Raw genomic sequence first — 13,449 nt, 5'->3', positions numbered from 1 at the left:
CAAGATTGTTTTCATTGTTTCCTGGCTCTGCCTTTCTAGAAGTTATTCCTTGCCCAGTCTCCTCTTTGGCTGCCCCTGAAGGAAGTGTTGGACATTCCAGCATTCATAGTTCACTTCACGTGATGCAACTCTGGATACCTGAAGCTTGTAGCAGGCATTGAGCCACTGGAGGCATTTTTAGAGTGGCCTCATGGTTCTTGGCTATGCAAGTCCCTTGGGAAGAACAGCTCCTAGTCGGCATGGTGGCTCATGCCTGTAATCCCAGCACTTTGGCAGGCCGAGGTAGGTGGGTCATCTAAGGTTGGGAGTTCGAGACCAGCCTGGCCAACATGGAGAAACCCTGTCTCTACTGAAAATACAGAAAAATTACAGGTACATGCCTGTAACCCCAGCTACTTGGGAGGCTGAGGCAGGAAGGTCGCTTGAACCTGGGAGGCGGAGGTTGCGGTGAGCTGAGATTGCGCCACTGCACTCCAGCCTGGGCAACAAGAGCAAAACTCCGTCTCAAAAATAAAAAAAAAAAAAAAGAAGGCAGGTTTGTAACCAATTTGCTTCCAGTCGGTACCACAGTTAGACGTGTTAAAGTTACTGCTTTGCTTCCAGGCCCTACACCTTTCTTTCTCAACTTAATGGCAGCAGTTGAGAGAACATCAGGCTTGAGGATAGGGGGCAGGGAAGGCCAAACCCTTAGATTAGCGTTTTGTTTTATTTTTTCTTCTTCAAGCAGGGCAGAGTCTTACTATACCATTGGTAACAAAAATCTTTCTGACGTTATTTTTCACTGCTTGAGTTCTAGAATCACCCACTTTTCCAACCCTCTGAGATCCCCTATAATGGTACTCTATTCTTAATATCTGCTTGCTAACCAGTTACTTCTTGCCTGAGCTTATTTTTTTTAATAACGTGCTGCATATGGCCATTAATGACCAGCATGCTTTCTGTACTCTATTATCCAAGCTCAATTATAGCTACAAATCAACCTCAGACCTTAACAGCATTCTTCACATCCATTTTGCTGTATATTTACTCTCATTGTAATTCTGATTATTAATTTTAATAGATATTTGGGCCATGCCATTGAATATTTGTCCCAAGTCACTCACTATTCCATCCTCTTTGAATGAGTTAATTTATTTTTCTAACGACTCTCAGTTTTCCATTTCGCTGACAAAGAAACTCAGAATCACACTAAGGAAATGACTTTACACATGGGGCTACTGGAAACCCAGCTGATGAGTTGCAAGGCTGAATTTCAGATAGATTTATCTGATGCTGAATTCTTTGATCTTAACTAACATAGTATCCTGCCTCTCGTAGGAAATAGATGCTGTTATTGGAAAGGGGATAGTGAAAAGTTATATCTTCAATGAAAACAAATGGATTTACCTTCTTGCTTATGTCTTGTGTGAGTTTTGTTAGTTTTTGTGGTGTACCCTCTGTCTTTCAGGTGGAAAAAAGTCAAGAAGATCAAAAACTCAGTTTTATGCATTCATGGTTGCTATGATTTATAATGTTGTTAAAAGATACTTCATCTCCTGTCTACTAAATATCAGACATGACTCATTTTTGCTTAAGAAACATCCCCCAGATGGTCTCAATTTTATTTTGTGTGCTTCCTAGATCTGACCATATGTCCAAAGTCACCTGTTTCAAGAGTACAATGCATACCTCTCTCTATTAGGAATAAATCACTCCTCTCATTTTCAGTACTTTAAAGCCAAAGGATTAATTCTTTCTGGATCTTAAAATACGAGAAGCAATTTAATGACACATGTAACATTTGCATAAATTGTTCTTGCTTTGGTTTGGGTCATCTCATTTTATTCAAACACAAAAATTGTTGTAAGCCCAATAATAAACTCTATCCTCATGCTCTTTGGGGGCTGTTGCTACTACTGGACCAAAATAGCTCTGGGTTATCAATATTGGCACCAGATACTTCTATATAAATTTTTTTATAACTCCAACATCTGAAATTTAATGGAGAGTACAGTCCATTAGTATTAATGTTCTCTATAAATATGGCTCCTGTTAATTTTTTTTACCAGTTTTTACAGAACACATATAAGACCCTCTTCTCTTTGGATCTGACAATTTATTCTGTGTGTTGTCTCCCTCTGGCTGTGAAATTAATATATTTTGACCATTCTATGAATTGCTTGAAAACAGACCATACACACCAGTATCTGAAAGTTTGTCTTGTAATACATTGCAAAGCTTCATACAGTTTTGGTGATCATACTAACAAAAATAAGTAAATAAATAAGTGGAAGGGTAAAGATTGACAACTCAATTGACTAAGTAAGTAGTTGAGATTTCTGCTTTCTTTTATTTCTTCCCTGTCCTGGATTCAAATTTAGAACTCCTACAGTTATGCACAGAAAGAAGGCCTATTCATTCAGCTGTCATTTATTAGTAGTCACTGACTTTCCTGCCCTGAGAATCACAGTCTAGCAGGGTAAGCGGAAAGCGTGACAAAGGAAACCACTAGAGTGAAAAGTCTCCAATCAGACAACTTGGCTAAGGTGACCGCTTCTAACTCTCTATCGTTTAAAATTCTGTTCTTGTTTCTGAAGGGTGCTTGTGCAGTCACATCTATGTATTCTTTTGTCAAACAGTTTACAGGTGAAAATTGCTGTAGTGTTGTTTACATTTAATCATATTTAAAACCAATTTAGACTAGCTTAGGTATTAAGGAAGTTCACTGATTTATGTTATTCCATAGCAACCTGACATTAAAGAAAACATTAAACTTAGAAGCTGTGTGCACAAATAGACTTGCCTTTGCACTGGGGAATCCAAGAGAATTCCAGAAACATGAGCTGATATTGTAGCTATAACAATGTTATCAAACACAAATATACAAGACATACTTTTCCATAGTCAATCAGCAAACATTGGGATTTCCTACCTAAGGCTGTTTTCATTGGAGGGAGGTTTAGTAGGGTGAAAAGTTTAAGCAGTAATGGTAGCTAGAAGTCTCAATATCATATCCTCTGTTTTTCTTTTCTTGCTGTGCTTGACTCATCTGATGACTGCAGTGACTTACTTGACCTGTCTATGCCACAGGTTACAAACCAGACTGTGACACAACACTGCTGAGATTTTGATTCACAATCTCTTTGTGTATTTTTGACATTCACCCCTGGAGGATAAGTCCTAAAAAACTGTATTAGACAAGATTTTTAGGGAGTCTAATTCCATTAATAAGAAATGTTTGGAAAAGGCAAAGCTATAGGGATAGAAATCACTGGTGTGCGGCTGATGGTTAAACTGGAAAGTGACTGCAGAAGGAAAGCGGGAGTGTTCTGAGGGGATAGGAGCATTCTCGGAGGAAGTAGCTGCGTCCCTGCACTGAAAGCCATTGAACTCTAGACTAACAACTGGTGGACGTCAAGGTGTGTAAATTACACCTTAAGAAACAGGTGACTTTCCTGTGGCTCCCACTTCAGTGAGAGGAAAGGCAGAGTCCTCAGCATGGCCCCAGGGCATGGCATGACCTGGCCCCTTTCCTGCTTCTCTGCTCTGACCCTTCTCCCCTCACTCACCCGCTCAGCCACCTCCTGCCTCCTGGCCTTTGCACTGGCCGTTCCCTTTACCTTCAACACTCATCTGTATCTGTGTGAGTCCCTTCCTTACCTCCTTCAAGTCTTCATCCACGTGTCAGCTCCCGAGAGAAGGCCTTCCGCACCGCCCTACTCAGCTGCAGCCCTCCCACACCGCCCTACTCACCTGCAGCCCTCCCACTTACCTCTTCCCCAGCTTTGTTTCCCTTCATGGCCCCATCACCATGTGTGCACTTCTACATGTGCACTCCACATTTTTCTTATTTATCTTGGTCACTGTTTGTCCCTGTCCACCTTCCACCTCCGTTTCCTACCTTCTCCTGGAACCTGGCCTCCTAGAAGGCGAGGCCTGTTTTGTCCACAGCTGTGTCCCCAGCATGAGCCCAGAGCCTAACGTGTAGCAGGTGCTCAAAACACCTCAGGGGATGAATAGCAGAGTGGTGGCCTCTGCATCTGAACCTCTGGATAAAGCAGGAGCTAGTGGATACGGCGTGAGTCTGGGCCCAGGGACTGCCAGATCCATGCCAGTTTTCATGGAGGTGGAGGGAAGAGGGTGGTAGCTGTGGACACGGCAATGGCTGAGACACTTTCTGCTCTTGGGCCTGCATATCTCATGTCACAATTTCCAGGGACATCCCCTAAAGGCCCCGGGAGGTAGCTGAGACCATGAGGGATGTGCAGGGCCCACAGGAATCCAGGCTGTCTAGTATGTCCTCCCTGGTCATCTGAATATACCAGGAGTATCAGAGAATTCCACCTCATTCCAAGTGCTCTGTGCCTGACCCAGAGCTTGAGAGTGCTGGAGACAGCACTGTCAGGGTGGTGACTGAGACAGTCCTGGCTCTGCCCTCCTGGGGTTCTCAGTCTGGTGTGGCGGAGAAAGATCTGTCATCACACAGTGACCTCCCAGAATGAGCAGGGCTGGGGTAGGGAAAGCGTGGTGCGGGGTGGGGTGGGCATGGAAGCCCAGAGGTGGCATCTGACCAGTCTGAGAGGTTCAAAAGGACTTCCCAGGAAAGGGAACATCTGACACCTGCAGCACTAGTAAGAATCCACCGGGTAAAGAGGAGAAACGTGCGCAAAACCTGGGAGGAAAGAGACGGTGGGCAAACTCTTGGAAATAAAAGAGGCTTGCAATGACCGACCCTCTTCTAGTCCAGTGGTTTTCAAGGAAAAGAAATCTTGCTCTCTGGGAGACATTTGGCAGTGTCTGAAGACATTTTTGGTTTGTCACAACTGGAGAGGTATGTGTGCTGCTAACATCTCATGTGTAGGGGCCAGGGACAGCCCCTTACGCTGAAGAACTTGCTCACGCAAATTATCGGTAGGGCTGAGGTTGAAAAATCCTAATCCAGTCTGGAGGAAAGAGTCAGATCATGCAAAACCTTCATCTCTTAAAGAATATGTGCTTTATCCTGAAGGCAAAGAGTTCTAAGCAGACATGGGTCAAGAGAAGATCTGAAGCAGACACGGGTCAGAAGAAGCAGCTGAAGGCTATCAGGGCAATCTGAGCTCTCGTTTTTTCCGATCATCCCTTACCTCACCTGTAATCAACAAAAACTAAAAATGGAAAGAACTTTCAGCAAGACTGTGGTGCCCCTGAAGACGGGGACAGCATCTTCATTCCAACGCTTACTCAACAGACATTTCCTAAGCTTCCCCCAGGCCAGGCGCTGGTTGGGAACGCCCAAAAATTCAGACCAGGTATGTTGGTCTCTTTCTACAGATCTCATCCCTGTGTCATTTTACGTTGATACTGTTTCTTTCCTGCAGTCTCTGGCACAAACTTTGTCACCTCCAGTCTTCTCTCCCACTCCACTGATGGCAAGGACATGGCTAGACCCATCTTTGTGGCCTGCCAGAGGGCTGGCCCCCCTGTCCAATCCCTCCATTTACCACTGGAGAAATGAAGTCTTAGAGAAGGAGAGGAAGTCACCCAAAGTCACCCGGAGAGTCTCCTCCTGCCTGACTAATGCTCCCCTCCCCTGTGCTGCCTCCCACACGTCAGCCACATCTGAGTGCGTATGTCCACAGCACTTCAGCTCCTCTAATACCTGAGCAGCGGCTGCCTGAACTGTCTGATATGCTCTGCAGGGTCCGTGTAGTTGACGGAGCAAGTCAGAAGTTAGCGGCACTTGGAGTGATTCCTCCATAGGATCAATTTATGCTCAAAGCATACCCATCTCAGTCCTGATCACCTTGCGTCAGCAATGTCTGCCAACTTCTACATGTAATGGTTCCCAAAACTAACCTGGGCGATCTGCAGATACCTTAGTCTCTCTGTTCCTTGGATTCCCATCTGTGAAATGGGTCTGTTGGCCTCCACAGCCTATGCCCTTACCCATGAAGATTACCTGACTTTTCCAGAGCTAAAAAACTCCCAATAAATCACTGCCCATACCTCAGGCACTGCGAGCAAGACTCTTAATGCCAGAGTACTCTAGAAATGATTTTGGAGTCTGGAATTTCAGAGTTGAGAACCAGGGTGCCTGTGCCCCTCTAAGCCTGGCTTAAGCAGAGAGCTTGGTGCCTGCTGGCGTGAACCTGCAAAAATCCCAGTACACAACAGGGCCCTGCTATGGCACCCTTCCACCTCCTTGGCCAGGGACGCGAGAGGGTTCCCCAAGGCACTGGATTCCACGCAAATGGACAGGATGCCGCAGAGTGAGGGTCCTCACCCCACGTGGAGCAATCCCTTAACTCTTATCTCAGCCTCGGTGCCCTGCTACAGCCACCTACTGCACTACAGCCATATTCTGGATTGTTCAGGCTATGACTTCTAATTAATCTGAGACCCTCACGGCACTTTGAAACATCAGAGCGTGGCTGCATTGCTGTTCTAAAATTTCCAGCAGTCTCTTAAAAATCACCAGATAGCCACATGCAAGGATAAATCTCAGGATAATGGCATTAGAAATGTACTGTTATGGTTGGACAATTTTCCATATTATCTACCATTGAATTTTCAGAAATGACTTGCATTAAAAATAAAGTCGTTGTTACCCTTTATTAAATTTTTGAGATGTCATTCACTAAAAATAAGTTGTCCTTTCTAAACTTATAAGTGACTCCTTGAGTAATTGATTTGGTAATAAGTCACTTTTCAGAATTTCCTAGCCTGAATCCTTTTCTTAATCATAACTTTATCCTTGTTACCTACTAGTAATAAAGCACCTTATGAAAAATCCTCTCTTGAGCCACACACTTTCCTATAAAAGAGCAGGATGGACATTATTTTTCTCATTTGAAAAACCAAGACATTGAAACTCATGAAATTTTTTGTATGTTCAAACAACTCACAATGGAGCCAAGACTGCAATGTAGACATCAGTTAGGCATTGATCAAAATAAAATGGTTAGGATCTTGAATTCTGCAGTAAGAAGAAAATGGGTTATACTATGTTCTTTGCCACTTGCTTATATAAGCCGTCTTATTCAGCAATGTATTACCAACACCTAGTAGGGTGGCTACATCTCGTTAGGTGCCCCACAAATAGGTACTACCTGGAAAGACAGGAAAATTCTCTGCAGGTTGGGATGGTCAGAGAAGACTTTGTGAAAGAGATAAGACTTAAGTGATGCTGGGCGTTGTGGCTCACACCTGTAATCCCAGCACTTTGGGGAGGCCGAGCCAGGCGGATCACTTGAGCCCAGGAGTTCGAGACCAGCCTGGGCAACATAGCGAGACCCTGTCTCCAAAAAACAACAACAAAAAAAGACAAGTGAACCTTGAATAACGTTTAGAACATGTGATCACTGTATAGAATTGAGAGTGGCTTTAGGAGACCTGCTCACGAGTAACTCACAAAACCTAAACTCTAAATATAAGGAAGAATGATAATCCTTGTAGAAATTCTAGCGATGATATTCTTCAAGTCTAACACAGGGAATATTTAGAGGTCTAAGGCAAGAATGATATATATTCTGGGAGGAGCTTAGGGGAAAAGTGAGTATGGTGTAGTGTTTTTTAGAAATGGAAAAGATCAGTCAAAATGGCCTTTTTAAATCTCTTAAAAGCAGTAACAAAATAACTCATTAGGCTGTCTTCACAATTCTGATTTTAAAAAAATGTAATAAAATCAGTTTTCCCTTCAGATATTTTCTGAAATTTGATTCTAAATTTTCTATGGACTGGAATCATTCCATTACTTTTAATGATATTATACACATATACAAAAAGAAGCTTTGGAAATATTGTTACAAAACTGTCAGAAGATACATATTTTTTTTAATAACAGGGAGAAAGTGCAAAGGCATTAGTGCTCTCATTGATCCATATATTACCACTAGGTATGTCAGCATGTTGGGCTCTCAGTTGAGGTGGTGGTGGAAAAAAAAGGCTGCAGAAATTTCAGTGAATTTTCTCCTCCACAAGGCTCCTTGACTACAGGGGAAAAGTTATCTCACTGCTGAGAAAAGGCTGTGTTTGGCAGGAGTTAAAAGTGCTAAGGACATGGAAACTATATATAACACCAGAGGTTTGTCAAGGGTGTGGGTCCTGGTGCCCTGATTTTGAAATTTTCTTTTGAGGCTACCTCCTACTGAGTTAAAGGACAATGATTTACTTCTCCCTGTAATCTGCATGCTTGAACTGGAACAGGATTGGGTTGATGTGAGAGCTTAAGATTACGTTTTGACTACTTGTTAAAAGGACTTTACCTATTTTATAAACTCTTTCACTTTCTTATTTCTTTTGTGAAAATCTCTCGTTGCCATCCCCAGTGACCACACTCTGGAGCTTGTCACCATCCAGAGCTGCAGAACTTGAAATCTTAAACTCAGGCATTCCACTGTCTGGCCATAATGTCTTTGTCCCTTACACTCCCCCACACCTGCCTTACCCCACAGGAACTTGCAATTCCAGAACGCTTTTACTTCATTCTTACTTATCTTTTTTCAGTCATTTACAACCTTCCCTTCCAGATGTGGTTCTCCACTCACCAATAATGTAGACTCTAATCTGTTGCCACAAGTGACTTGCAAAACCCGAGACAAGGTGAATTCAATGTTTCCATAGCTTTATCAGTTAGATAAGGTTCTATCACTTTATCAGTTGTAGATAAGTGTCTGGAGAAAATGTTATCAACTACCCTATGCTTGTTTTGTTTTTAAATCTGCAACCACAGCAGTAGCCTGCAATTCTGCCCAGGATTCCTTCATATTTCCTGATCAGCTCACTTTCTCCTTCTCCAGGGCTGTTTATCTTAGAGTTTTAACAAAGTAAGCTTCTGTCCAATGCCTCCTCCACTTCCCTCTGATTCTTAGAATACCTTCCTACTTAATTCTTAGAGAAAATGTAAGCCATCAAGAAAGAGCCTCTCAACATCCGTCTCTAAATCTAAACACTCACCTGCATCCTTACTCGCTTTTCACTTCTTTCCTTTCTTAAAAGAAGCAACGTCTTTCCTTCTAAATCTCTCTACCTGAGCTCTCTGTATTTCTATCCCATGTGACCTCTCAAGGACTTTGTCTATTAATGATCTGGTCTCTCTCAAATTCATTCCATATTTGCTCCTTCCTATCAGCATTAAGCTTGGTTAAATCTCTCTTATCTTAAAATCAAAAACTTCGGTTGACTCAGTATTTGCCTGCGTCTGTTCTCATCTATCTTCTCCATTAAGGCCAACCTTTTGAATGAGTTACCAACTCTCACTTCCCCACTTCTCTTTACTCTTTATACGTTCTGTATGACTATTTTTCCATACATTTACAAGTCTGTTATTCTCACTAAGGGTTACAATGACTTTTTATGACTAAATCCAATGGATAATTGTTATTCCTTACAGTTCTCTGTAGCATTTAATGTTGTTCCTCTGTTCCTTTCTTTTTAAGCTTTGCTTTTCTTGGTAGCTGTGCCTCTATATTCTTTTGTTTTATTTCTCCATTTTTCCTTGCTAATGCTTCTTACCCAGTCTTTTTTGCTAGCTTATCTTCCTTTGCTCAATTCTTAGATGCTGATGTTTCAGTGAGCTTTACTTCTAGCCTTCTCTTTGTTCCATATACTCTCTCGCTCCATCGAATTAGCTTCCATGGCTTAATTTTATACCCATGAGCTGATGACTCTTAAATCTGTGTCTTGGCTGGGTGAGGTGGCTCACGCCTGTAATCCTACCACTTTGGGAAGCCGAGGCAGGTGGATCAAGAGGTCAGGAGTTCCAGATCAGCCTGGCCAACATGGTGAAACCCCATCTCTATTTTAAAAAATACAAAAATTAGCCAGGTGTGGTGGCAGGTACCTGTAATCTTAGCTACTCAGGAGGCTGAGGCAGGAGAATTGCTTAAACCCAGAAGGCAGAGGTACAGTGAGCCAAGATCATGCCATTGTAATCCAGCTTGGGCGACAAGAGCAAGACTCCATCTCAAAAAAAAAAAAGAAAAATAGTCTATATCTTTATTCCAGTGGCTCTTCTGAATGTGGATACACGTACCTAGCCCCTGCTGTGCTTCCCACAAGTCTACGCCTGTCTTTGCTGGCTCAGGCTGCCATAACAAAATACCATAGATTGGGTGGCTTTCACAAAAGAAATTTATTTTCTCACAATTATGGAGGCTGAAAGTTTGAAATCAGCGTGTCAGCATGATTGGGTTCTGGTGAGGGCTCCCTTCCTAGCTTGCAGACGGATTCCTTCTCATTGTGTCCTCACATAACAGGTCTCTCTCCTCTCTCTCTCTCTCTCTCTCCCCCCCCGTTCTCCCCCACCCCCTGACTCTCTCTGTCTCTTCTTATAAGGCCATAGACCTAATGAATTAGTGCCCCACACTTATGATCTCCTTTAACCTTAGTTACCTCCATGAAGGCCCTATCTCCAGATACAGTTACATTGGGGGTTAGGGCTTTAATATATGAATTTGAGGGAAACATCAGTGAGTCCATAGCAATAACCAAGGTTGAACTCATTAGGTCTACACTAAAACCAGCTCCATCTTCTGTGTTCCCAATTTCAGCGAATAGCACCAGAGATCGTACAAAGTAGTGGTCAAGAAAACAAGTCTTTCTGGACTAAAATCCAGGCTCTTAGGACTAACAATTTACCCTGGGTCCTCAGTTATTTCATCTGTAAGTGGGCTTAGTAATCTACCTTACAGAAACAGTGTGAGGATTAAATGAGTTGATTTAATTCTGAAAGCAGTGCCAGATGTGATTTTTAAAATAGTATTCATAAACATCAGCTGTTACTATTGCATCCATCTAATTAGTTAAAACAAACACCTGCAAGTAACCCTTGGACTTGACCTCTCCCTCCTTTGTAGGATTTACTTAATTTCCAGATTCAGTAGTTTCTGTTTCTTTAACATTCTGGAACTGATTTACACTCTTTTCTTTTTCTTATTATCCAGTCTCAGGTCAATAATTACTATTCTTTTGCCTTATGAAAATAACACAATAGACCAGGTGTGGTGGTCGACACCTGCAATCCTACAACTTTGGGAGATCGAGGTAGGTGGATCACCGGAAGTCAGGGGTTTGAGACCAGCCTGGCCAACATGGTGAAACCCATGTCTACTAAAACTACAAAAATTAGCTGGGCCTGGTGGTACATGCCTGTACCCGCCTCGGGAGGCTGAGGTATGAGAATTACCTGAACCCGGGAGGTGGCAGCTGCAGTGAGCTGAGATCGTGCCACTGCACTCCAGCCTGGGCAACAGAGCAAGACTGTGTGAAAAAAAAAGAAGAAGAAAAGAAAGAGTGAAAATAGAAAATAACACATTAACTAGTCGGTTTGCTGAATTCTTTCCAAACTATTTTCTCATTGCATTTGGAGAGGTTTTCTAAAAATGCAAATCTTTCATGTCTATTTCCTGCCTGAATTTATTAGATGGCTTCCCAAAAATATTTGTAACAAGTAACAAGGCTCTTCATGATATATTTCCACACCTAACTGCATGTCGTCCTTTCTCCTAACTGACCGATTTTCACTCAGTGCTGTAGCCACCTCAGCTACTTTATTTACTCTAAGGCAGTGCTTCCCAAGAACCTCTTTTACTTCACAATACACGGAAAATGAGAATACATTCATGGCACACTGGGTAAACCAGCAAATTTGGTTGTGTCTAAAGCCAATTAGCCTAAGATGTCACGTATCCCCCAAGAATGAAAGAATCAATATTTAAACACGTCTGTAACTCATTCACAACACAGCAACATAACTAGGGAACATTAGTGTGTAAGCTCTAATATACCACATGTCCTCAGTTGCAGATTGCCACCATCAATACTGTGACTTTCACTATCCCTTTCTAAAGCCATTATAACCACTACCAAAACTCGTCTGAAAAGCAAGCTGGTCATTCACATCCCAGTTTAGAAATCATTTCCTCTAGAAGCCTTCTTTTTTTTTTTTTTTTTTTTTTTTTTTGAGATAGAGTCTTGCTCTGTTGCCCAGACTGGAGTACAGTAGCATGATCTCAGCTCACTGCAGCCTCCGCCCCCTTGGGTTTAAGTGATTCTCCTGACTCAATCTCCCGAGTAGCTGGAATTACAGGCGTGCGCTACCATGCCAAGTTAATTTTTGCATTTTCAGTAAAGATGGGGTTTCACCATGTTGGCCAGACTGGTCTCAAACTCCTGACCTCAAGTGACCTGCCCGCCATGGCCTCCCAAAGTCCTGGGATTACAGGCACACTTCATGGCACCCAGCTAATTTTAATATTTTAGTAAAGACAGGGTTTCACCATATTGGTCAGGCTGGTCTCAAACTCCTGACCTCAAGTGATGTGCCTGCCTTGACCTCCCAAAGTGCTGGGATTACAAGGGTGAGCTACCATGACCAACCTTCACATCTCTTTTGTGTTTGGGTCAGATATTTTTCTTGTGTTCCATATTGCAGTGTATAACTCTCCTTTAATCGCTTATATAAAAGCATGCTCCTGGCTGGGCACGGTGGCTCACGCCTGTAATCACAGCATTTTGGGAGGCTGAGGCGGGTGGATCACCTGAGGTCAGGAGTTTGAGACTAGCCTGGCCAACATGGTGAAACCTTGTCTCTACTAAAAATACAAAAAAATTAGCTGGATGTCATTGTGGGCACCTGCAATTTCAGCTAATTGGGAGGCTGAGGCAGGAATCCGGGAGGTGGAGGTTGCAGTGAGCCCAGACCATGCCATTGTACTCCAGCCTGGACAACAAGAGTAAAAGTCAGTCTAAAACAAACCAACCAAGAAACAAACACCCGTGCTGCTGAGGAACTTTCCAGATACGTTGATAATACTATTATAGGTAAATACATAGGATCCAGTAAGAGCATAGAAAAATATGCAAAGTTATGATAAGGATGTATTACTAACATAGAATTAACACTCAATATTGCCTAACAGTTCTTACCAAATATTGTCACTTCCTGTGTTTAAGTAGGTCGATTTTTCATTGGCATAATAAACACTTTTTAGTAAACTCCTTTTTTAGCTAATGTTGTTGCCTGCCTTAGGTCCTAATATAAACTAGCAAGCTAATTGCTTTCCTCAATTAAGGAAGATGTAGCTTTGGATATGATGGGATTTTGTCAGCAGCCCTGGAGTAAATCTAATTAAATGGTTAGACATTTACATCGTAACTTTTTTTGAAATGTTTTAATGCACCCAAGCATCAGAATCTCTCATATACCAATGTAAATTTCCCCATATCTTCTAGAAATAAATGTGTTTTAAATGCATGATTAAATTACCCTTTTAGAGTCTTGACTCCATTCTGTTTCAAACTGTGTAAAAAAGTTGAGAATTAACTTGACATTTTAATATCTCAATTCTTGGAAATAGCATTGGTTCTATTAATTCCAACCTGCTTTTTAAAGATAAACCCAGTTTACTTAACATTTAGCCTAAATTATGTTTCAAGACTGATTATATATGTATATATATAACATTAATCCCTTATTCTTCCTTTAAG

The sequence above is a fragment of the Saimiri boliviensis genome, chromosome 19 (genome assembly GCF_048565385.1).
Source record: "Saimiri boliviensis isolate mSaiBol1 chromosome 19, mSaiBol1.pri, whole genome shotgun sequence".
Taxonomy (NCBI): domain Eukaryota; kingdom Metazoa; phylum Chordata; class Mammalia; order Primates; family Cebidae; genus Saimiri; species Saimiri boliviensis.
Note: the sequence above shows the minus strand (reverse complement) of the source record.